The sequence below is a fragment of the Crinia signifera genome, chromosome 8 (genome assembly GCF_055691185.1).
Source record: "Crinia signifera chromosome 8, ASM5569118v1, whole genome shotgun sequence".
Classification (NCBI taxonomy): Eukaryota; Metazoa; Chordata; class Amphibia; order Anura; family Myobatrachidae; genus Crinia; species Crinia signifera.
In genome coordinates, this window is record NC_139224.1 from 103,845,875 (window position 1) to 103,872,779 (window position 26,905).

Below are 26,905 nucleotides of genomic sequence, written 5' to 3' on the forward strand. Positions count from 1 at the left end.
AGGTGAATCACAAAGCGACCTCAGTGACTCTACAAGACCTTTCAGATGTCGATGACTTCTGTACCACCCTGGAAAAACCTTCCCCAGTCTTGCCCAACTGGCTATACCCAGCTGAACTTTCCACTCAACCCCTACCCCGCAGAGAACGGTGGCAGACTGTTCGCAGGCACGGAAAACAGACCCAAGCGGTGGACCAGGAAGACCCAAATACCACCAAAGAGGGCTCGCGACTACAACCACAGCCAAAGATGCCTGGCAACTCCTCTACTGATATGTGAATATTAAGCATTCTTGTGATTTTTCTTGTTTAATGACCTTCTTCCTATAGATAATATTGACGGTTTGCTGTTTTCATTATTTACTAGATATTTATCTATATCTTCTTTTATAGTGACTAGCTCTTTTTAGGTTATATTGCCAGTAAGAAATTACACAATGTTTGAGCCCCCAGGCTCATAGTAATCATAATACGTGATATGATTATTTTCCCCTCCTTTTATAACAAGTTTTTAATGTCTACGCCAATTTATAATATTTTTACTCTTTAAGTCTCGGGATGGTATGTGTCTCAAATGTACTAATCCTTAATTAGATACTGTTACATGGTATTTTACCTTAGTCTCCCTCAACCTCCACGCTCTGCTATATATTTGTAGAACATGGGCCTCCCCCGGTTCCCCATGTCTATAGATGCAGAGACTTTCTGTTTTATTATTAGTAAATGTTACATGTTTTTTGCTATTAGTGTTCCCCTCACCTTCCCGTCCTCATGTGTCTCCCCCGATTTCCCTACCTACCCCCTTTTACTCTATGAGATGTGGTATTATTTGATGATTCTTATTAGGCAGAGTAAAACAATAATGGGAATCCGAAAGAGTTTCTGGCAAAAACATGTAACGGCTAACCTAAAATTAATTTCCTTTAACGTGAAAGGCCTTAATATTCCTGAGAAGAGATCTAGACTCCTCTACTCAATGCATACTAAAAGGGCGGATGTGATATTCCTTCAGGAGACCCACTTTAAAAAGGGAGCAGCTCCGAAATCAAATTCTCAATATTTCCCACTAGGCCAGTGGTTCCCAAACTGTGAGCCTAGGCTCCCTGGGGTGCCTCGGGACACTTGCAGGGGTGCCTCGGGTTGGTCGTCCAGGACCAATTCAAATTATTTATGATCAATTATTTCTGGACAAAACCAGTGCTGGTGGATGCCAATTATAAAATGTGTACAACCAGAACCAAATCCTGCCCTTTACCACATAACTGAACCTAAGAAGCACATATAAACACAATCTACTTAATATGATATATATTTTTTGAGGCCTAGGGGTGCCTTGGAAAAATTCTGATACTCTAGGGTGCCGTAATTAGAAACAGATTGGGAACCCCTGCACTAGGCTATTATAATGATTTCTCAGTAGCCAAATCTAAGGGGGTTGCAATCCTATTTGGAAAAATACCCATTTATTTGATGTAACAGAGATTCCTATAGGCGATGGTAGAGGCTTGCTGGTGAAAGCTATCATTGCCAACCAAATTTACACATTTGTTAACCTCTAGCTCCCCAACAAGGGCCAATTATGTTTTATGAGGGAAGCACTTGAAATGATAGAACATAATGTGGAAGGTATACTGGTGGTGGGGGGTGACTTCAATTGGACATTGGAGCCATCTATGGATACCACAAATATTACAAACAGAGTCTCAGTAAAGGACCTTAGATGATTCAAAGCCCTGCTACACGATTTCCAACTGATAGATACTTGGCGTTTAATGCATTCTAGGGATTAATATTTTACATTCTTCTCACACCCCCACAACTCCTATACCCTCATAGATTATTATTGCTTAAATGTAAAAATCACTAGACCTCTTTGTTGATACCTAAATAGGACAAATAGTGGGCTCCGATCACGCCCCCATAACCCTCGTTCTGTCTCTACTCGACCCCCCCCCACACACACACACACGTCAGTGACGATGACGCTTTAATGAACAATTTTTGAGAGACGACGACTGCCGACAACAAATAGCGGATGCCATAGAAGAATATACGACTTTTAATCTGACTGGCAAAATATCTCCTGTAACACTATGGGAAGCACACAGATGTGTTATTCGTGGTAAATGTATCCAAATAGGCTCCTATCTTAAAAAGAATGTAATGTCGGGAAGCCCTACTCACTACAATTAAAAGATTAGAATTGACACATAAATCCTCCTTGACCCCTGACACTTTGGTAGAACTACAAGAGCACCCATAGGGCTTTCTGATGCTGTCGCCATAAAAGCCATAGATGGGGAAACAAACCTGGGAGATTGCTTGCAAGAGCCTTACATGCCCAGAGATCCCTAACCTCTATAAAAGAAATGAAGGATCCTTCTGGCACATTGCATACTACCGACTCCAAGATGGCTAGGATCTTCTATATTTATTACAGTATATGGATCTCTATAACCTATCATCTCAAAGATCCCCCTGTGAGCCCTCAATACATAAAAATGAGATAAAGGCATACTTAGAAGTAATTAAATTCCATACTCTTAACGTCGGCCCTAAACGACCCTTTCACAGAAACTGAACTGTCGACTGCCTTAAAGACTTTCCCATCTGGTAAAAGCCTGCGCCGGACGGCTTTATTATACCATTACAAAGCATTTCAGGACAAACTTTTACCCCGTTCTTCTGTGTGCCTGTAATGAGGTTTCTCTAGATTCTCCCTTCTCTACCCAGGCCTTAGAAGCACATATTACGGTTATACCGAAAGATGGCAAAGACCCAACCTTACCTTCCAGTTACAGACCCATATCTCTACTCAATGTGGATGTCAAGCTATACGCAAAATTACTTGCAAATCGTTTGACCCCATTAGTCCCAAGGGTAATCCACCCAGATCAAGTAGGGTTTGTCCGTGGGAGAGAAGCAAGGGATAACACCATAAGGGTTATCGACTTGATTGCACATTCCCAGTCGTCTAAAACCCCTGTCATGCTCCTTTCTACGGACACCGAAAAAGCCTTCGACCACGTAGACTGGAAGTTTATGGAGGCGACATTGCGACACATGGGAATAGGCAACTTGTTCTTACACAAAATCCTTGCTTATATAGATCTCCTACAGCTCAAGTAAGAGTTAACGGCCTACTTTCCGACCCAATCACCATTTCAAATGGAACCAGACAGGGTTGCCCACTGTCGCCATTGATATTTGTTATATGCATAGAGGCTCTGGCTAGAGCCATTAGAAAAAAAAACAGATATCAACGGGCTGACTGTCGGTAATGTGAACCATCGAATAGCTTTATTCGCTGGTGACCTTCTGGCAGTTATCATAAATTCTGCAATATCCCTACCTAACCTGATGAAAGAGTTTTCCCGCTTCAGAAAATTGTCAAACTATAACATTAACTATACGAAATCCATGGCATTAAATGTTTCTCTCTCTGCTGACTTAGTCACGCCCCAAAGCCCCATATTCTCAGTCTCATGGCATCCAACCCATATTAAATACTTGGGCAGCTCTATCCTCTCTTCCCTTATGATTACAGTGGCTCTAAACCATATCCCTCAACTACAAATAATACGCAGAGAAATGCCACAATGGTCAACTCAGAAATTCTCTTGGCTGGGCTGAGTAAATATCATAAAAATTAATATATTATCCAGGTTCCTATATTTATTTCAGACTATTCCCTTAAAACTCCCCCCCCCCCACCCGCAGTACTTAGCTGATGCCCAAAGGGAAATTAGTCAGTTTGTTTGGGGAGGTAAGAGACCCAGATTTAAACATTGACATTTGTTTCGTAGAAGATCCCAGGGAGGCCAACAATTACCCATGCTGTCGACTTACCACCAGGCTACGATTCTACATAGGGTCCTGGACTGGTCAAGAGCTGACACATGCTTGAAACAGTGGATTGACTTGGAAAGATGCTCTTCTGGCCTCCGCCTTCAGGCAGATCCATGGCTTCCAAGCATCGTCCGTTCAACACATTTGACGATCAGACCCACATTGGCTCTCTGGAGGTCCGTGCGTTATAATTTGGGTCTCTCCTCACCAGAATCCCTACTAATTCCTTTTCTTGACAATCCAGGGTTCCCGCCGGGGGCTCCTGGGATCATGACCAACCAGGCGGGTTTGTCCAGGGTAATACACATGGTATCAGAGGGGAAGATTAAACCCTTTAGTGAACTAAAGGCAGATGATTAGATCCCTTCGACAGACCTATGGTTTTACCTCCAAACACAACATTTTATTCACTCACAGAGGACTGCCGCCGCACTGATGAAAGAGCCCACGCCATTCGAAGTAATGTGCTCCCACTTTTCAGATCCCATCCATGTCATATCCACAATTGTACTTCACAGCTACACCAGTGATGATCCTTCCTTTTGTGCGGCATGGGACTCTGATCTCTCTTCTCAGGGGATACATATAAACTGGAAAAAACATTGTGATAATATGGCTCGATGCTCAACGAGTTTAGAAGTTGTGGAAACACAGTACATATTATTTACTAGATGGTATCGATGCCCCCCCTAATACATACGTTTTCCCCTCGGTCTCTCCCCTCTGCTGGCGCTGCAATAATGAACGGGGAACATTGATACGAGGTCATCCAACTCTCCTCTGAAATATTGGGATTCCAAGTTCCCGATAATCTTGACTTTTGGCTGCTATCACTTCTACAAAATATAAACAATCCCTTCTAAAACACCTTAATAACGCAGCAAGAGCGGTGATACCAGTCCATTGGAGGTCTACGGACCCCCTACCATCTGGGAATGGTTCCAGAGAATATAGTTTTAAAGAACCATGGAAGACATTTACTACTCAGCACTAGAAAAACACTCAGAATATGCAGCCACTTGGCTACCCTGGCTTGATTTTAAATCATCTAGCACTTATAAAAACGACATACCATCTGACCCACCTTAACTTTAACTACATATATATTGTAGTGCATAGGTTGGGAAATATTAGATGCACCAAATACACTCAGCTCATCTTCTATTTTGGCATGACCACAATCCCCCACCTCCCCCCTATTTTCTCCCAAATCCTACCCTTACCTTTTCTACTCGCTTTGTCTTGTTTATTTAGTGAATATTTAATTTAGAGTTGTATGATATTATGTATAGGATGACTCGCCAGACTGGATATTGTGAAGATGTTATCTTCTATTATGTAAGGACGAGACATGATGTATTATTGGATGTATTATATTGTAAGTGTTGGAATAACTATACATGTTTAAATAAGTGTGTAAAAACTTTATTCCTCTTTGAAAAATGTAAATAAAGAATGTGTAAAAAAAAATAAGTGGGGAGTGCCATTGAAAATGCAAAAAGGCGAAGATGGTGGCAAAGGGGGAACAGTAGAGGGCCCTGGAGGAATTTACCTGAAAAGCCCATTGATCCAAGAACTCCAAACATAAATGACCATGAGATACGGTCAAAGGCCTTTTCAGCATCCAATGACATGAGCAAGGAGGGGATCTTACTACTATGAATGGAGTGGATTATATCAATGCCCCTCCTGGAGTTATTAGGGGCTTGCATACCCTGAATAAATCCCACTTGGTCATGGTTAATCAGTAAAGGAAGGAGAGGGTTTAATCTAGTGACAAGAATTTTTGCGTATATTTTTAAGTTGACATTTAGGAGGGAAATTGGTCTATAATTAGAACAGAGAGTATAGTCCTTCCCAGGTTTAGGTATGATGGATATGTTGGCTTGAGTCGTTGCTAAATTGAAAGAGGCACCTTCTAGAATCTTATTGAAGAAATCTGTGAGGTGGAGGGTAAGGACCTAAATGTACTTTTTGTAGTAGGGGGCTGAAAGGCCGTCTGGGCCAGAAGCTGAGGAATCTTTAAGTGATTTAATGGTGGCTCTAACTACTTCATGCGAGATGTCAGAGTTGAGCGAAGAGAGTTGGTGTGGGGAAAGTTTAGGAAGAGAAGAGTTCATTAGATAGGTCTCTAAGTTGCTGGAATAAGAGTGGTCAGTAAAGGAAGGGCTTAAGAGGCTGTATAAAGAGGAGTATTAGTTACTGAATTCTTGGACTATTTTGATTGGGTCAAAGGTAGTAGAGTTGGTATGATTTGAGTAAATTTTTTCAATCATCATAAGAGCGCACTTCTTTCTGTGTTTTCTGGCCAGCTTTGAGTCTGCTTTGTCAGCTTTGTCATAGAGTCATTGCTGGAGCTTCTGAAGAGTCGAAACTGCTCTTCTAGAGAGAAGGGTATTAAGCTGGCCTTTAAAGAAGAAATCTCAGATATAAGGGTTGGGGAGGGGTCAGTTTTGTGTCTATCTAGCAGTGAGGAGAGCTGTTGCTCCAACGAGTTTATTTCTGCCGCTAGGCATTTCCGGACAGAGGAGGCCATAGTAATTAGCTGCCCTCGGACAGTGACTTTATGGCCTTCCCAGATAATTCCAGGTGGGATATCAGGGATGGAATTAATAAGAAAATAGTCAGAGATAGCTTGTTTAATTAAGGAAGAGGTAGACAGGTGTAATAGAAGTGAGTCATCTAAGCGCTATCTGCGGGGACATGTGTATTGCTTGAGAAGAGCAAGAAAAATATGAACCCCTGCATGATCCATCCAAGAAAAAGGAGAGATCCCCGCCTGTGTGGTCAAAGGAGTCAGAGAGTGAGAAATAATAGAAATAAAAATCATGTCAATGCGTGAGTACATATTGTGTGGTGCTGAAAAGTGGGTATAGTCACGGGTGGTGGAATTTTTGAGGGGCCAAGATTCATAAAGGGTGTGTTGTTGGAGCAGGGAGGATAGAATTTGGGCATCTTTGCAAGGAGGAGAGAGCAATTTAGATAAAGAGGGTGAAGACCTATCTAGTTTAGGGTCTAGGATAGTGTTATAGTCTCCTGCTATTTATCAGAAGGCCTTGTGTTCGCCTTTCAATTTGACCAAATAACTTGGAGAAAAAAGGTCCCTAATTTTGATTTGGGGCATATACTGAAACTAGTGTAATGTTAGTCGACCCGACCGAGCCTTACACAATGAGGAAGCGTCCTTCAGAGTCTGGATAGGTGGCAGAGTGCACGAAAGGGAGCTTACGGTGAATTAATATTGCTACTCCACATTTCTTGCAGTCTGCAGAGGCAACACAATTCTGTGAGAATAGTTTCCCTTGTAACTGAGTGTGTGTTCCCATAAGGTGAGTCTCCTGCAAAAAAACTATGTTGGCGTTTTCCCTCCGACAGGCTTCTAAGGTGACAATCCATTTATGAGGAGAATTAAGCTATTTACATTTATGGAGAGGAATTTAAGGGCCATAGTGAGAGAGGAAAAAAATGACAAAAAGGAGTCTTCCTGGTATTGAGAAAGGAGAAAAGAGAGTTAAGAAAAGAGGATAGGAGCCACAAGGGAGAGAAGTGAGGGAAAAGAAGAGGACAGCCCAATCGGGCAAAGACTCTTGAAACAAGGAGCCCAAAATAGGCTCAAGATAACAATATGAAATTACAATAAACAAATGTACAATAAGTACAGGGTGCATGGGGGGTGGAACTGGCATAGGTGGAAGAGGGAGCACCCCCTATCGGGACCTGGGGATTAAACATGAACAACAGCATAACAATAACAGTTTGTTTACCTGAAGAGGACAGGCAGAATAAAAAGCCATTTGTGCATAAAATAGTTAAAACAGTATAAAACACATTAAAGGTGAATAAAGGATATAAGAATTATTACATCGTGGAAGTGGCATGAGGCCTCAGTGGATGGACAGTCTGACGTGCTGAGATTTTACCAACCAGAAGCCTGTTGTTGTGTGAGACAACGTCCATATTAGGGCCATGGGGAAAACCCAGCCAATTGAAGAAAATTAGCCAGAAGACTGTGGCCAGGTGATCATGGTGGGGTGGCATCCCATTAACGGTCTTGACGTCTGGTGACATTTGACCATTACGGGGCTGGAGGATGAGAACATTGGGGTTTAGGGGATGAAGAGGATGCAGAGGAAAATTCCGGGAGACTGTTTAATTTTGTTTTTAAAGTTCCTGGCCTTGAGCAATGGTGTTTATGTAATATGAAGAATATAAGATGAAGATTTGTAGCTGGAAGGGGAAGCCCCAGCGGTATATAATATTGTGATGCGAGTGATGGGTTGAAGGTCTCTGCACTTTTGAATCATAGAGGGGGCTAAGTCCTGGAAAAGTTGGATGTCCATATCCTGGTAAGTGACGACTGGAGTGTCTCTGGTTACCTGAAGTAGGCGTTTCTTTGTGCGGTAATAATGCAGCCGGACAATTATGTCTCGAGGAGGCTGAGTGTTTGATGGTTTGGCCTTCAAGGCACGATAAGTGCGGTCCATTAGGTAATCAGTTGTAGAAAGATCAGGGATGATGTGCTGAAAAAGACTGCCGAGGAAGGATTGTAAGTCTGGTGTAGAGACAGATTCAGCTACATTGCGTATTCTTATATTGTTTCGATGGGAACGATTTTTGGCATCTTTTTGTTTTTCTTTTAGTGATTCAATCTCTGAGTGTAATCTAGAGAGTTCGTTGTCAAAGGTGGTCCGTGAGTGACAGAGGTCATCCATTTTGGTTTCCAATGCATCTGTTCTCTCTCCGAGAGAGGATAGTTCTGATTTTAATTCACTTTCAGCTTTAGAGAGTTCCGGAGCGAAAGCCGATTTAACGTCCTCTAGCAAATTGGTCATGACGGCTTGTATTTGAGGATCAATCTCAATGTCCACTTGCCTTGGTGGGCTAGGGAAGAATGGTGGTCAGGAGAAGATAGGGCTTGTTTACCTTTTGGGCTGAAGAAAGAGGCTGATTGTACTTGTGAGGACCTCTTGTTTTTTGTGAAATTTTTGCGATGAAAGGATATGGTGCTCTCGCCGGAATGTGGTCTTCAATTCTTCAGGGTGACAAGTATTGTAGGTTAAGATGCTCCAAGATGCTCCATGACTCCAAGTTGTAGAGAGGGTGCTCACAGAAATAAAAAAAATGGCTGTTGTTCAGATGATAGCTAACAAAAACAACATGTTAAGAGTCTCCAGGTCCCAGGGAGTTTAGAATGTGTTCACATGGAGGTGGTACTGGGAGTTAATTTAACGGGAAATATTGAAAAAAAAAACGCAATTTATAGTGAGTGTGTAACATAGGAAATGATCAGGGCCTTCCGCAGCAACTAGTAAATAGGTGAATGTAGAGGTTTATCAAAGCAGCTAATCGGACAGTCTGTTGAAGCAAATCAAATAGTATTCTAGCTAAGCCACCAGAGGGAGCCCCAGGCCCAGAGATCAATACTTGATGTGGTGAGGTGACTATTATGGCCCAAAGTGTATAAATCAGTGTACAGTCAGAATTCTAGTAGCGCCGTATATTGTTTGTTTCAGTTGATCTTGTCTCCTGCTCTTCGGTAGTCTGCACTCGCAGGGCTACCTCCCAGGGTGTAAGAAAGTTGAGTTTCCTGGCTTGGGAGACAACAGTGTGGAGAGAAAAAAGTTATAGCTGTTGCTTCAGCTTTAAATGCAGCTGCCAGTAAACTATACAGTGTTTCTCCTGTACCATAAGTCTCTTATAAGTAGAGCTGTGCGGTAAAGACCGGATTGGCTGCTGATGCTGCCTGAGGGCAGGGGAGAGCACCGGAGGCTAGCAGTGATTCGGGAAAGGGTGTTATATCCCTTTTATCAGGTAAAACTGTAGGAACTCACGGGAGAAGCATCTATCCCCGTTGCCAGTCAAGCCACGCCCCCCATTAGATACTATTATGAGGGGTAACATCACCCATTTGCACCCACATTACCTGGGGGTTACAGTGCAGGGGGATAGTGGCATTACATATTGGGCGAGGTCACAGTAGTTGCTGCTGTGGGCACTGGGGGCAGGGGTGAGGGCACGCGCAGCTTGGCTCCTGACCAATGGGGCTGGGGTACTTAAGACAAGGGGTCCCTAGCAAATGACTATGGGCTGGTCAGACTTTTTTTTAAAAAGGGAAAAAATTTTCATTGTAATTGAATTAATCTTTAAAAAAAATGCCAGAGATTGTCTGGCATCCACACGGGTGCCGAAAGCAGACGCTATTACATCCTGCTCATAGTCATTTTTAAAGGCCCCCCTTGTCTTACATACAAACACATCATACATGCAAATACAAACACACATAACATGTATGCAATGGCGGATTCAGGGGGGGGGGGGGGGCACCCGGGCACGTGCCCCCCCCCCCTGCACTACAAGTCTCAGCAGGTAGCACCTCATATGTCCAGGGTGTGCAGTTTAGGGCCCCTCCCCCTATGTACTATATATTGTGTATTCATACACACTGGAAGGAACTAGAGACGCCTTCCTCCTTAACTAGCACCCCACCCACCTGTCCCAGATTATTTTTAATTAGGTTGGAGTCCCAACATTCAAGACTGCACACCTCAGCTTGGCACTATGAGGGTAAGTCCTACTGTACATATATGCTGAGTGTTGGTCTGTGGGACTGTGTTTGGGGCGCTGGGCTCTTTGGGCTGCTGTTGCTGGGCTGCTCCATGGCATCATATCGTACACTTTCAATCACCCCTTTAGTTTGTTTAATATATATGTAGCACCCTTCACATTTATTATTACTTCTTACCTAGGTAAGTCCTATCACATATAATTTCCCCTTATCCCTTTTACTATCACTTTAATTTCACACTAATGTGATGCCATGGGGTGGTTCTGCTGGGCTGGCCTGGGGGGCCCTGTGCCCTGGACCTTTCCCAGAGTAGTGTTAGGGACTTGTCCTATTGAGGTAACCTGGATGCGGTGGACAAGCCCATACTAATGGCCATTACTATGCTAATAACCTCAAATGCAATATAGCAAGATATTAAAAAGTCTAGCATATATATTTAGTGTGCACCTGCAAACTCCTCCTCCTGCTTGGTGCTCTGAATACAGCCAGGCTCTGCCACTGTCAGTGGCTATCACTTCTGCCTGGCGGTGGCTGTCCCCCATTTACCACGAGCATGTATTCCCCCTTGGCAATGAGCATGTAATCCCACATGGCAACGAGCATGGAACCTCTGGCAATGAGCATGTAGAGAAGCAGCACTTATGTAGCATAATTTTTAATAGGCATTATGGTGTTTGGCATAACACATAATGGACATAATGGCGTGTTACTTAACGTGTAATGGACATAATATTGTAAATGTTTAATGTGAGCCTTTGGTGGACAATGTCCCTGTTTATGAAGTGTATTGTGAATTTTGGCTTAATCTGTGTGACATTATGTGAATTCTGTCTCAATCCATGTGGCACTATGTGAATTTTGTCTCAATCCATGTGGCATTATGTGAATTTTGGCTCAATCCATGTGGCATTATGTGAATTTTGGCTCAATCCATGTGGCATTATGTGAATTTTTCCCCAATCCGTGTGGTATTATGTGAATTTTGGCTCAATCCGTGTGGCATTATGTGAATTTTGGCTCAATCCATGTGGCATTATGTGAATTTGGCTCAATCCGTATGGCATTTTATGCATTTGGCTCAATCCGTGTGGCATTATGTGAATTTTGACACAATCCATTTGGCATTATGTGAATTTTGGCTCAATCCGTGTGTGTTATTATGTAAATTTTGGCTCAATCCATGTGGCATTATGTGAATTTTGACACAATCCATGTGGCATTATTTGAATTTTGGCTCAATCCATGTGGCATTATGTAAATTTTGGCTCAATCCATGTGGCATTATGTGAATTTTGACACAATCCATGTGGCATTATGTGTAAGGGGCAAGTATAATGGGGTCTAGTATTTTGTTGCATAATGTGTAGAAGTTGTATATGGTGTTGACACGCCCCCTGTTGAGTGGCCACACACCCTTTTCCGGAGTGCGCCTTCGGCGCGCGCACAACTACATCCTTCACTTTTGTCACCATGGTGGGCCTGCATACTTTAAATGCCAGGGCCTATTTTTAATTCCATTCCCACCCTCTCCTGCCGCTCTCTTAGCATGTACACTGGCACCACTAACACCGCCCCTCCCCCACCCAAAACCTTTTTTATCATGGTGCCCCCCCTGTCATTTTATCCTGGATCCGCCCCTGCATGTATGCATACACACACATACATACCTTCCAACTGTTACATGTATATCCATTCTCTATGGACCTGCACCTCCCCAAAATGGTAACCTGTATTGATGTCCGGTGGCTAGCGTAGAACTCTGCTACTTCTGCATGATGCATTCCAAATGACGGAAGGAATGTGTGCGAGATACCAGAAGTCATATGTTGAATTTCTGGCAAAGACACCGGTGCTGTCTGAACACCAGAGATGAGCCAGGGCGAACACCTTTGTTTGGCAACACAGAAAATGTGGATGAGAATTAGCAGGACACCTATTGAGTTAATAAGCACTATGCACTTTGAGAAAGTGTTTAAAATGTATTTATTATATAAATGTGTACAGAGAGGATGAGGCTATGTATTAGATAACATTTTATTTACTTGAAATTTATTTTCCCAATCCAGTTCTGGTTTTATGAAGGTTTTCTTAATCTAGTTGATGGCGCAGGTATAAATATCCACCTGCACTTGTACCCCTCACACCTTGAAAAAGGGCTATTGTGAAAAGCCTGAAATGCATTTGCAGGAGAAGGGGCGCACAGGAGATGGTGAGACCTATTACTATTGCTAACTAGTCACTCTCTTTACCCTGGTCCGGAAACAGGGGAGGAGCTTTAGGGGTCTCTTACCATCTCTGTGTGGATACTTTTTAATTTTGTTTATTGTATGTTTTATTGCATGTCTTTACTGGATTAATCTACTTTTTTGGCTAAATATCCCGTGACTGGAGACTCTCTTATTTTGGAGGAAGCACATTTGGACAGTACAAATAAACATTTTAGTGAAAATAGGGCCTCACAGTGAGGTGAGTGTTGGTCTAACAGGATTCATGTCTATCTATATTGATGTGTGGACATATTGGGTCGAGTGACATAAAGGAACGGGTCAAGACCTAAAGATACCGCTATATGAATATAGGGCCTTAATATAAGTTCAGTATCGGTTAACAGGTGTAACACACAGCATTTGGGGATATCTGAATAAAAAGAGAAGTTGTGCAGAAAAGGGGAGGTTCCCTAAAAAATAAAGATACCCTTACGTGCATATAGGGACCTTACTTAAGGCCAGTAAAGATTCCAAGGGTTCCCATAGAAAATCAGAAAGGACCTGGGGAATCACCATATCCATCTAGGAGAAATGTTTCCTATTGTATGCGTTGTTGAGGATAGCGCTGAAGTGTACTTCCATTTTATGTCAGTTTGGGAGTCTGGTGACCCACGGATATACATACAGCTGCAATCCAGGGCGTAGCCACCTTCTTGAAAAATTTCTCTTTACCCAGGTTGAATAAAATGACGAGAAAATGACCAAGTTTAGTTTGTATTAAAAAGGTGTGAAACATCACCAAACATTTGAATAGGAAGCCCTTTGAAAATGACTGTGAAATAAAAGATGTTAAAAAATTGTCGGGGAAGACGGGGAAGAATTGAATAGTACACTAAATATCATGTCATATAAATGTTGTGCAAAAAAGGGAGTAAATGTGCCAGCACACATGGAGCAAGCTGTTTTCTGCAGAAAACTACAACAGCGGCACGTCAACTGGCGGTGTGTGCGGGGTAGCTAGAAGCTGTCTGCAGAGCCCTACTAATCCGACACAGTGTTGAGCCCGTTAAATCTTTGCCTATTACCATCTCTCCCACAAAACATCTTTATCAAGTGTCCACAAGGAACTTTTATTCTGTTACTAATGAGGGCTGAGAAATCCGGTAATTGTGCTTACTAGTGGCCAAACTTCTCCAATCAGCTTGCTTAACCTTTTAGGGAATAATAATATTATTATTATTATTAATATAATTTTTGTGTTATGTTATTAATTATTGTCAGAGGTATATACCAATATTAATCATTTATAGTAATAAAAATTTACTTTTATTGTTAAAGCGTGTCCAATTGTGTGGCGCTCTCTGTGAGGTATATACAGGGTTTTTTGCCTTTGTGTATATTTTCTTGTATAATGTGTAATGAGCATTGTGGTGTGTGGCATAATGTATAATGGACATTACAGTGTGTGGCATAACATATAATGGGCATCGCGGTGTGTGGCATAACGTTTAAGTGGCATCGCGGTGTGTGGCATAACGTTTAAATGGCTTTACGGTGTGCAAAATCATAAATAGAATTGAAGCAAAGGTTAAAAAAAAACGATAAGCCGGGTCAAGGGGTAGAGCTGGGGGGGTCAATGGGTGGACTGCAGGGCCGGCAACAGAAATCTTGGGGCCCTGTGCACTGATATTTCTGGGGGCACCCCACATAATCCAGCAGTGCAGCAGCCCAATTGAAGTCCCCACGGGAGTTACAGGCCGCACCCAGCAAGCTATTAGTGCAGGCCCTGCCCTGCACAACGTGCAGGCAGCTCCACTGTACTCAACATGGGTAGTCCACTCCAATGCTCGTGGGCCACAGCTGCAAGCTATGATGTGGGCTGGGCCGTGGGCCCCTAGGATTGTAGGGCCCTTGGGCAACTGCCCATCAAGCACATGTGTAAAGACCGCCCTGACTGGCTCTCTTTGCAGAGATGAGCTCCAGGCAGCTAATTGCCTCCATCCCTCCTTACCTTAGTCACCTATACTTTCAAGGTCTGGATCCAGGGGGGCCCTTTCTGAATTCAGTTGGGGACTTGTCTTCTCCAACTGTCCTGTCATGCTGTGCCTCCATCTCCTGCTGTGACAAGGCAGAAGGCAGCTACCACACATAGTCTGGAGCAGATTTGACAATGGGGTCACACATGTGTAGTAAGGTATGTGCCACAGTGCAACAGGAGACAGCCAACTCAGCCTCCCTGCACTGAGCGGCTGCTGCTGCCTGCTGCACTGTAAGCGCGGACGCCGGTCACAGACTCTAATCTCCCCTCCAGTCCAGACTCCAAACACCCTGACACCGCAGCTGGAGAGACCCGGCGGTGGCGCCCAGCTGCACACAGTCGGACCGAGCCAGGCAGCACACTTTGTGCATACAGACACGGATAGGGACTGGGCGGCACTCATAGACTGCAGGGGTAACACTGCCTACAGACAGGCCCCGGGGTGGCTCTGGGGCCCTTCAGATCCCCAGGGCCCGTCACACATGTCCCCCTTGACCCACCCTGTCGCCGGCCCTGGTGGACTGTGGGTGTGTCAAGGGGTGGGCCACTGTCCCGAAATCTCTCAACACAAAGGTGGTAACCCTAACCATGGTCCTCAAGGCACACCAACAGTGCAGGTTTTAGTGATATCCAAGCTTCAGCACAGATGGTTTAATCAGAATTCCTCGTCTACTAATTAAGTCACCTGTGCTCAAGCCTGGATATCACTAAAACCTGCACTGTTAGTGTGCCTTGAGGACCGTGGTCGGGAATGCCTGTTCTAGGGCAACAGTCATTATTTATGAAAAAAGGGGCCAAAACATTTATGAGCAGCATATAAATGAGCAAGAGATGGCAGTAAATAATATTGATAAAATAAAAAAATAATAGTAATAATTAAAGTACATGCGAGAATCCATTCCTGAAGTGTCTTAAAGTGATAGTACCTCAGAATAAAAACAAGAACAACCAAAACAAGACAAAGGTTTTTAGCAAATGCAGGCACCTACTCCTGCCACTCATGTATTCACAGTATAATGCAGCCTGTTTTTCAATACTAACTGTACCGAATTGAGTCCCACATAAGCAACAGCAGCACAGCAGCAGAAATCCCTGTGAAAATGGTATGGCAGCCATTTTCCAAGCATTTTGCACATGCACAGTAGACAGCACTAGGGTCCTCTAGTGATCCTAGTGCCCAGAGTGTACAGCGTTGCTGGTTAGAGAGGAGGGGGTCCAGGCAGAGTGGGCATACTCTCCCTTTGCATTGCTTAGGAAAACATGCGCTAAGATTAAAGTAAGGGCTGACTAGGTACGCAGCAATATAAGGGTTTTTGGTGATGGTTGATTTATAGCTATAACTAGGCAGTTATATCAACCTGTTTTAGTGGTTTGGCCTATCATAAGCTAGGTGGGAGGGTAGTAAGTTTTGGGTATATAAAGATAATTTGAATATAACTACTTCTTTTTAAGGCTCATCGGAAGCCCCCACCCTCGTGTTTGTTCTTTATCTAGGTTCCATTCCAATTTGGCCTTAACTCTCAAATGAATTATACAATTAGATGACTCTTTCACTCTGGCGGGAAGGCACTGTTCAACAAGGACATGGGGCATAAGTGGTCATTGTGGGGCTCCTGCCCTTTCTAATGATGGCTGGTGAGTTCTGTCCTTGTGGGGGGAGCAATGGGCATCTCTATCCAAGATGTTGACACCATGCAAGAGTAAAGGATGAATGGCCTTCTCAAATGCAGGTTATGCCTGTCACCAGATGGGGTGTTTAAGACGCCACCATTTTACATCAGTTGGGGCGTTTTAGTCACCGCAATATTAAGTTGAGGCATTTCAGTCACAACCATTATGTTACCTTAGTTATTAAACAGGTCTTAAAGTGCCTTCCTTGCCATCCCTTACCAAATGGATCTTTCATCTTAATCAATGTTTAATGACCTTTTAAACTTACCCAGTGGTTGTTCATGTCAATATTTTTAGTTGATATGCCAGTTTAAACTGGTGTTGAATTCATCACAATAAAGCAATATACACCTTAACTAAATTACTAAATGTTGGCCCTCAGTCTGCATTTGCAAGTCTTTCCTCTGCCTTTCTGTTTCTCTAAGTGACAGACCTGCATATGAACATACTTGTACACTTTTTTATTGGCAGATGCAGCATCAAGTTGCATATGAAGTTGTAAAGAAATGGGCAACTCAGTATGAACCCCGACGTTTGTATGTTTGTATAAATCTGACAAGGAATTATTGATTTAATGTTTTTCATAGGGTGTTTTGCTCTTTTATTAAACCACCCATGTTCCATTCTGTGGGAGTAAATGAACTGGTAGCCTTTCCACCATTAACTGTCACATTTATCCACCATCAATGAGATTAGACAGAAATATGTCATTTACTGTAAAGGCAAAATCTCAGCCCTGGGCTCATTCAGCCCTGAAAATCACAATATATTAATCTTCAAAGGAGCAGCTTCCCTCATACTGACACTATTTACAGAAGAACTTTCCAACTGTCTCTTAGATTCATTCAGTATTTCTCTTTTTTCTTCTATTGTAGTGTTTTGTCATTGAATATTGATGTATACATTATATGCAAACATTACATATGTATGTTATGTTATTGTAGGTACTGTACCTCTCTGAGCAAGGTAATGTTTTGTGTACTGCAGCTCACATTTGAAGATTTCAGCAAAGTGTGCACAAAGCACTTAGAAGCCTGATTCAAACCCGCCGCTCTGACGAATGCCCAAAACCATGCCACCCAAATCCCCTTGGTAGCATGTGAGGGGATGCGTATGCAAACAAATATCCTTGAATTTGGCCGCCCAGCCAAAAAATTATTCGATCACCATCAAACGATTTTTCTGCAGTTTGCAGATAAATGTCAGTCTGAACTGACTTTTATCTTGCCCGCTGATTGCCGAATTGGGGCAAGCGGCTGACATCGTGTGACATAAGCCGACCACCCTGAGCAGGAAACGCCATGCCTGCATTTCAAGGGGAATTCCCAGTTGTTTCATGGGGACGCTAACATACTATTTTTCATATCAGCAAACTCTGCTTCTAATTGAGCTCAAAAAATGAATGTCAAATGGACCACCTTATGGCAGCCGAGTTTGTAGAAGCATGCATGGATCAGTCGGTACAATATGTGAAAGTAAAAGAAAGAGTTAATTTTTTTTTAAATGGCCTCCTAGGCATAACCAGCCCCGGGATTTCTGAGATGATGCTCGTTCGAAAAGTACAGGAAAAAAATGTGCTTATCGGTTTCCTGTATTTAAAGAACTGGTACCTGGCTTTTAGACTGGTTATTGTTCTAAAAATGTGAGTGACAAAGATGTGGGGGTCTTTGGTATTTTTAAAACCAGTGCCAGGCTTCACAAGTCAGTAAGGTCATTCCAAAACTGCCATTAACCCACAACTAGTCAAACCTGGCCAGCGTCCATTAGAGAGTGGGGACCCCCAATAAAGATAAAGAGATCCTCCAAGTGGGCACCCAAGGGTCTGGGTAGAAGCCCTGGGCTACTGCTGGCACTCCTAGGTGGTTTTATGATAATCTGGGGTGAACTTGGGGTTAACCCCTGCTCTGTCTGGCAGTTCTGCAAGATGTTGAGTACAGCCTGAATTGTGCTTCTGTGGCCGAGGTGGTAAAGCCACAGCTACACCAGAGCCTGACCCTGACTCTATTAACCTAAGTCGGCTGGCACCTGCGCTGGTGACTTCGCCACTAATAGCCACCTTTCCAGAGCAGACTAGCTTCACCCTGTACTCGGATGCTACCTGGTCTTTCGTGGTGACATAAAGTTCCAACCGAGTCAGGGTACTAGTAAGAGGACAAACTGACTAGTCAACACAAAGATAACTAGGCTCTGCACATAAACATGTATTGAAATATGCAAACTTGCAGACAAGGACTGAACACAGGATTTGCGGCCTTTACCGATATAATGCGAGTCTGTCGCAATAAACCAAACCCAAGCTATAACCAGGGTATTGTGGATAGGTTTGCAATCTGTCCGCCAGGCTAGACCAATGCCTCTGGCATCTGTCATGAGGAAAACAAACAAGAAACATACACAAGACAAGTTGGCATGCGATTAGGGCTGCACCCTAACCGCTTACATGACTCTGTCTCAGGACAAGAGCTATGGCTCCAACTGGCGCTGTGAGAATACCAATGGTAGATTGTAATGAAATTTACAACTTCCACCACAATGTGTGGGGAAGCTGCAGGTACTCACAGAAGCTGGACACAGACAAGATCTCACACACTGGAAGCAGGGGTTCTCTGACAAAGGCAGGATCTAACAGGACACCTGGCAGGTGTGATGCTGGAATACTTACACACAGGCTGGAATAAACTGAACTCTAGAGTAATCTCAGACAGGAGTTTGCTAGGACTCTAAGAATCTCTGGGAACATAGAAATCACAAGTAACCAGGAATATACTATGAGTAGCACAGGAATATAATCGGCAGATTATTAATTGGAACATACCTACATTATATACCCAGTGGCTTAGGAGGCAGCCAAACCCAAGTACCAGCATGTGGGACATTAAAGGTCCTGCTGTGGAACATTACAGGGCCCACTGGTACTTGTAGATCAACCTGTAATACAAATATCAAAATATAGACACAAACACACTGTGAAAGTAAAAGTTTACTAATCACCCAGCCACACTCACATACTTAGCAAATGTAAGGAAAGAACGATTAGCATTGGCTTTGTATAAATAATGAAAAATAGAAACAAAATCAGACATAGACCAACACCAACACTGTAAACATTATCATAAGAGCAGTAAAAGGTTGGTAATCCTCCCAAATATTCAGTGTTGGTAACTGTAAGTGAGATATGTGCACCGGACACTTTTTGTGTTTTGGTTTTGGATCTGGATTGGTTTTGCCAAAATCACAGCAAAACTCACAGAATGTTTTTATTTTGCTCATACTGTAATATTAACCTCAATAACATCCATTTCCATTTCCAGCCTATTCTGAACACCTAAAAAAATAGTTTTAGGCCAAAAGGATGCACAGAGCAAGCTGGATGTAATAAGCTAAGTGGCAAAGAGGGTGGCACAAACATGTGGCACATGTAGGAGTGGCGGTGGCAATCCAGGTGATGGCACTGGCCTCTGGAAATTACTGAGCAAAATTAATTATGACAATGTTGTACCTATCATCAAGGGAGACCACTGCATCACAGCAGTTTTTTGTTACATCACTGCTGGAGAAACATACATTTGTTCCAACATCGGACTGCTGGAGTGCAATCTGTCATTTCGAAATGGCAAACTGGACTGAAATCACTCTAGTGTGTACCCAGCCTAACACAGGCTAAAAGAGGAATGTGTAGTCTAATAGCAACCCAACCTTTTATCATAGATCCCTTTAGAAAATGTACATACAGTATGCTTACATATGCTTTACCTCCCAGATGCCAATGTATGACCACTCAGAAACAGGTCAAAGTACAGCAAACAGCGCAGATTCATAACTGTGCCCCAAGAAAACAATGCTGTCAAAACAAACAGCTGTAGGACACAATAGTGTTGAAAAAGCCACCCTGAGTGCAGCGAAATGCATCCAAGAAACCCCAAACTCACTGACTTGCCGTGCACCCACCTTGGAACAGAGCACCTACGATCCCACAATGCTGACACCTGCTACTCGTTGCCCTGCATCCACTAGCAGCCGCGGCTGATCCCAAGCCCGCTGGTGGAGCTGCCGCTGCCTACCATCCACTGATCAGATGTGCATCCACCCCAGGAGATGAGAGCTCACCCTTTCATCTTGCTAACACTCGCTGCTCACTGCTCAACGCACAGCAGCAGCTGTGGCCAACATCAAGCACGATGGTAGAGCCGTTTTTGCAGTCTCCAAGTGAAATAGAGCATACCCCCCTGGAAAGGCATCCCTGTACTGGTGCAGCTGCTGCACCTCAGGACCACAGATCGTGGCCTCGCCAGTAGCAGAGAGGTACCATCAGCCTTCTGTTACACAGCACCCAGGTAGTGTCTCTTCACAGCAACCTCCTAGCTGTGCGAGTGCAACCCCTCAAAGTATGCAGTAGGCGGAGCACAGGTGTAGTCAGGAACGGGGGCACATCACTGACTGTGGCCCATTGCCATCACTGTCAGCACCTAGAGGTGCTTATTTGCTGAACTCAGCATCAATAATTACAAACCTATAGGCAGGGGCGGATCCAGGATAAAATGACAGGGGGGGCACCATGATAAAAGAGGGTTTGGGTAGGGGAGGGGCGGTGTTAGTGGTGCCAGTGTACATGCTAAAAGAGCTGCAGAGAGAGGGTGGGAATGGCATTAAAAATAGGCCCTGGCATTTACAGTACGCAGACCCACCATAGAGACAAAAGTGAAGGATGTAGTTGTGCGCACGCCGAAGGCATGCTCCGGAAAATGGGGTGTGGCCACTCAACAGGGGGCGTGTCCTTGAGTGTAGTGTACCACATCAAATACAACTTCTACACATTATGTAAAAAAACACTAGACCATTATACTTGCCCCTTACACATAATGCCACATGGATTGAGCCAAAATTCACATAATGCCACACAGTTTGAACCAAAATTCACATAATAACACACAGATTTAGCCAAAATTCACATAATAACACACGGATTTAGCCAAAATTCACATAATAACACACAGATTTAGCAAAAATTCACATAATGCCAAATGGTTTGAGCCAAAATGTACATAATGCAACATGGATTGTGTCAAAATTCACATAATGCCACATGGATTGAGCCAAAATTCATATAATGTGACACGGATTGAGCCAAAAATCATAAAATGCAATACGGATTGAGCCAAAATTCACATAATGCCACACGGATTGAGCCAAAATTCACATAATACCACACGGATTGAGCCAAAATTCACAAAATGCCACACAGATTAAGCCAAAATTCATAATAAGCTTCAAAAACAGGGACATTGTGAGCCAAAGGCGTGCATTACACATTTACACCATAATGTCCATTACATGTTGTTACACTGAAAAAAGGGGGGGTTGTCACGAGGGTGACTACAAAGGAACATACATAAGGTTTTTTCGGGCACACTTGACAAAAATAATTTGGATGATATGGTTTGATGATAGTAAGTTAAAATTTAGATTTTTATTAGATATGCGCTAAAAAGAGAAAAAGGTGAACTGGTCACTTGTTTTAATTGACAAATGAGTAGATTAGTCACCTGTCGGTGAGAGTCCTGAACAATATTGCTAAAGCCGGCGCAATGAGAGGATAAGTATATGCACCACCTGTCGGCCAAAGTCACATATGACAATAAAGGATACAATTTAAACGTATGTAAGGTTCGACAGGGTGGCCTATTATAGACGCTTGACACAGAAGTAAAATAATGTATATATAAATATAGATATGCGCAGCCTCCGTCTAAGAAATAGGTAGAAGGTACAGTGAAATAAATTGAGATGGAATACTGCTGTAGTAAAAAAGGAAAGGTATAGAATTTGTATAAATTTGTATAAATTTATGAGCTTTGGTCAGACACTGGGTGCTTCTGCTATTCCATAGTATTACTACACCGGATATTCCCAGTGGGTCCCCCCTACAAGTACTAAGCCGGCCAATCACTGCTTAGCTGCTGAAATCGGTACGGGATCAGGCGATCCAGTGATGTATGGTAGTAAGTTTACCAAGTGAGAGGGCACCTGTGTTGATACCCAAGGAGATGTAGAATGCTTCTGCTTTCAGAGGTGTCACCAGTATGTCACCCTGTTACCTGCCTGTACTGATTTATGGTATGACACAACTGATGAGAGAGCATGGAACTAGATAGATCAATAGGAAGTGGGTAGGTGTCTCCGGCGTGTCTCACCTTCTGCTGTCCACCATCTACTGATAGTATCCAATGGTGGATGAGAGAGGCGAGTAACGTCCACCCCTTCCCTGAGGTATAGGTTTTTAGACGTGAGTGAGTGAATAGGAGACAGAGGAAAAAAGGGGAGGGGGGGAGGACAAAGTGGTGGAAATGAGAATAGTGTTAGTAATTAAAATACCGGTTGGTATAGGTACAAAGATTTGACAGTTTTAAGACAAAACAATGGATGTATCCTCTTTGCTGATGCAAATAGTTTGTCACCAGTATCAGTATAATTTTACTGGGACCACTGTGATAACCTGAGGAATTTAATCCTAAATTGCCTGGTCTGTATGGTTTTAAGAGGGTTTTATGGGTAGATTGACATCCGTGATCCGCTGAGGGTCGGCGCCCGTCACCAGATTGACGGGGATGCCGGGGATGTCGTGGGGAGTGAGGTGCCGGAATCGGCGGTAGCGACGGAGGCTGGGGGTGTGTCAGAGGCGTCGTCCTGACACGTGTTTCGCGTCCTCTGACGAAGCCAAGCGAAACACGTGTCAGGACGACGCCTCTGACACACCCCCAGCCTCCGTCGCTACCGTCGATTCCGGCACCTCACTCCCCACGGCATCCCCGTCAATCTGGTGACGGGCGCCGACCCTCAGCGGATCACGCCTCCACTGCTGTCTCCAGAACCCGGCTCATCTCGCCCTATAGTCTTAAGGGCAACTACAGCTAAGTACCCTTTCATTCTCTCCCAGCGCCTGGAACCCGGCGTGGGGAGCCTGCACTGTTAACACAAATGCATGCTGAAATCTCTCCAGCTTAGCACAAAAGATCATTAGTGCTTAGCACACGGGCCACACTAATTGTGAAATTACAGTATACCTTTTCTGATACCTTGTGGAATATTTGTCCTTACTGTGAACAATGCAAGGCAAAAGCTAATTTAATACATAATTGCCATATTCTTCTGCAATACATTTTTCTGCAATCTGATACCTTGTGGAATATTTGTCCGTTCTGTGAACAGTGTAAGGCAAAAGCCAATTTAATATATAATTGCCAAATCTTTCTGCAATATATTTTTCTGCAAAATATCTTTCTGCAATATATATATTTTTCAGCAATTTACTTTCATTACTGTGCAATAGTACCTCTCGACTGATTTTTGACTATTTTGTCCGGGTCAGGGGAATGACAGATGTCAATCTACCCATAAAACCCTCTTAAAACCATACAGACCAGGCAATTTAGGATTAAATTCCTCGGGTTATCACAGTGGTCCCAGTAAAATTATACTGATACTGGTGACAAACCATTTGCATCAGCAAAGAGGATACATCCATTGTTTTGTCTTAGAAACTGTCAAATCTTTGTACCTATACCAACCGGTATTTTAATTACTAACACTATTCTCATTTCCACCACTTTGTCCTCCCCCCCTCCCCTTTTTTCCTCTGTCTCCTATTCACTCACTCACGTCTAAAAACCTATACCTCAGGGAAGGGGTGGACGTTACTCGCCTCTCTCATCCACCATTGGATACTATCAGTAGATGGTGGACAGCAGAAGGTGAGACACGCCGGAGACACCTACCCACTTCCTATTGATCTATCTAGTTCCATGCTCTCTCATCAGTTGTGTCATACCATAAATCCCCCTGCAATACAGGCAGGTAACAGGGTGACATACTGGTGACACCTCTGAAAGCAGAAGCATTCTACATCTCCTTTGGTATCAACACAGGTGCCCTCTCACTTGGTAAACTTACTACCATACATCACTGGATCGCCTGATCCCGTACCGATTTCAGCAGCTAAGCAGTGATTGGCCGGCTTAGTACTTGTAGGGGGGACCCACTGGGAATATCCGGTGTAGTAATACTACGGAATAGCAGAAGCACCCAGTGTATGACCAAAGCTCATAAATTTATACAAATTTATACAAATTCTATACCTTTCCTTTTTTACTACAGCAGTATTCCATCTCAATTTATTTCACTGTACCTTCTACCTATTTCTTAGACGGAGGCTGCGCATATCTATATTTATATATACATTATTTTACTTTTGTGTCAAGCGTCCACAATAGACCACTCTGTCGAACCTTACATACATTTAAATTGTATCCTTTATTGTCATATGTGACTTTGGCCGACAGGTGGTGCATATACTTATCCTCTCATTGCGCCGGCCAGTGGCGTAAGTTCTTTCCAGATGCCCGGAGGCAAGATATATATTGGTCCCCCCCCACACACACACACACACAACCCTATATAACCTTATATGAAATATATTTTTATGTTCAGATAGATAGATAGATAGATAGATAGATAGATAGATAGATAGATAGATAGATAGATAGAGAACACATACAGTATATATTTCAGAACTCAGCCACAGAAGCAATATCCTTGGCTTTTAAAAAACTGATTTAAGCTTCCAGGGGAGAAGAGGTGCCCCCATGGGAGCAGGAGCCCGGCGGCAGATGACTCCGTTGCCTCCCAAATTTCTGCCTCTGGCACCGGCTTTAGCAATATTGTTCAGGACTCTCACCGACAGGTGACTAATCTACTCATTTGTCAATTAAAACAAGTGACCAGTTCACCTTTTTCTCTTTTTAGCGCATATCTAATAAAAATCTTAATTTTAACTTACTATCATCAAACCATATCATCCAAATTATTTTTGTCAAGTGTGCCCCAAAAAACCTTATGTATGTTCCTTTGTAGTCACCCTCGTGACAACCCCCCCCCCCCTTTTTTTTCAGTTTTATTACTGAACATCTTTTGGGAGCACCACCAACTGGACACTGCAAATCATTTAGTTGCCGCAGTAAAAATGTTGGTCTTTCATATGTACAGCTGAAACTCTGTAGATTATACCGTCATACCAGCCAGTGCCTTCCCCCCCCCTCTTCATTCTCCATGTTAAGTTACACGCCATTATGTCCAATACATATTATGCCAAACACCATAATGCCTATTAAAAATGATGCTACATAAGTGCTGCTTATCTACATGCTCATTGCCAAGGGTTCCATGCTCATTGCCAGATGTTCCATGTTCGTTGCCATGTGGAATTACATGCTCATTGCCAAGGGGGAATACATGCTCACTGTAAAAGTGGCAGAGTATGGCTGTATTCAGAGCAATGCAGGTGCCGGCTATTTGAAATAATAGCCCTTTCACACCAGAAAATGCATTCCCGGGTTGGCCCCTTTTACACCAGCCTAGTCCCTGCATTTTCTGGTGTGAGGGGGAGAGAAAATCACCCCCCCCCCTTTAACCAGTTTTCTAATTTAACCGGCTATATCTTCGGAACCAACTGACCCATTTACATTAAACAAGTGTCATATTGAATAACTTTTGAGTGTGCTTTGAATTATTTTCGTCCCCTGAAATTGGTATTTTTGGTTCCAGAGTAATCTGCCCTCAAAGAACATGAACAGCCATGAAATTACATTTCAAAAAGAAAAAAAAAGGGTTTACCCGCAATATCTCTGGAACCGATTGACCGATATGGACCAGCCTGTTATCATATTGAAGGCCCAGCGATTTGGAATTGAATGAGATTAATCAAGCTTCTGTGATGCCAGGGGGGAACTGGCAGCTGTCGGAACTGGGTGGGGTTTGGAATTACCCGTCCCATATTATCCTATGGGGAAAACGTTACAGCTTTGCCAGGCGATCTCTCCGATTCCCTGGGGCTTGAGACACGGGGCTGGGCTCATTGGAAAGCTCTGGTCCTCAGCTAAAAATGACAGGGGGCACGTGCCCGGGTGCCCTTCCGCCTGAATCTGCCAATGCCTATAGGTGCTGGACACCAGGACTCAGATTTGAAGAGTCCGGTTTAAATAAATATTTCCATCTCACTAATGCAAGCTGATTGAATAAGTTTGGGTGACAGTTATGTGATTCAATGCATTATATTTCTCATCAGTGATTGTTCTTATGCTTAAATACTATTTTTTATAAGCTCACCCACTTTGATACCCCGGGAGGTTATATGTATGTTAGTTTTATTTATTTATTCCTGCTGCTTTAAATAAATGTATTGGTAATGTTATCATTGTTGCTTGTTTGTGATTTAAGCGCCACTTGATCATTTTGTGTTTATAGAATGCAATAGTTCAGTTATACCTAAAGGAAGCTCAAGCAAATATTAAACATTTTATTTAGTCCATCCTCAAAGGCTTGATCAGAGCAGAATAAATATATGCAGGAATGATATTTGCATGAAAATCACTTGGCACAACCATAAGGCAGGTGTCTATGGAACAGTGCTCACAGTTGAATGCACAAAAAAAGCAGCGTGAATAGTAACATAACATATGCGATGGCATAATAACTGTTACACAACAAATACTTTAGCTTCCACAATGAATTATAACAGTACATGT

The 26,905-nt window shown here is 43.2% G+C and overlaps 2 pseudogenes; one reads left to right on the top strand and one right to left on the bottom strand.

Moving 5' to 3' along the window:
• Positions 1-22,214: 22,214 nt before the first annotated feature.
• LOC146029731 (5S ribosomal RNA) lies at positions 22,215-22,333 on the bottom strand (annotated as a pseudogene).
• Positions 22,334-24,269: 1,936 nt separating this feature from the next.
• LOC146029733 (5S ribosomal RNA) lies at positions 24,270-24,388 on the top strand (annotated as a pseudogene).
• Positions 24,389-26,905: the final 2,517 nt, after the last annotated feature.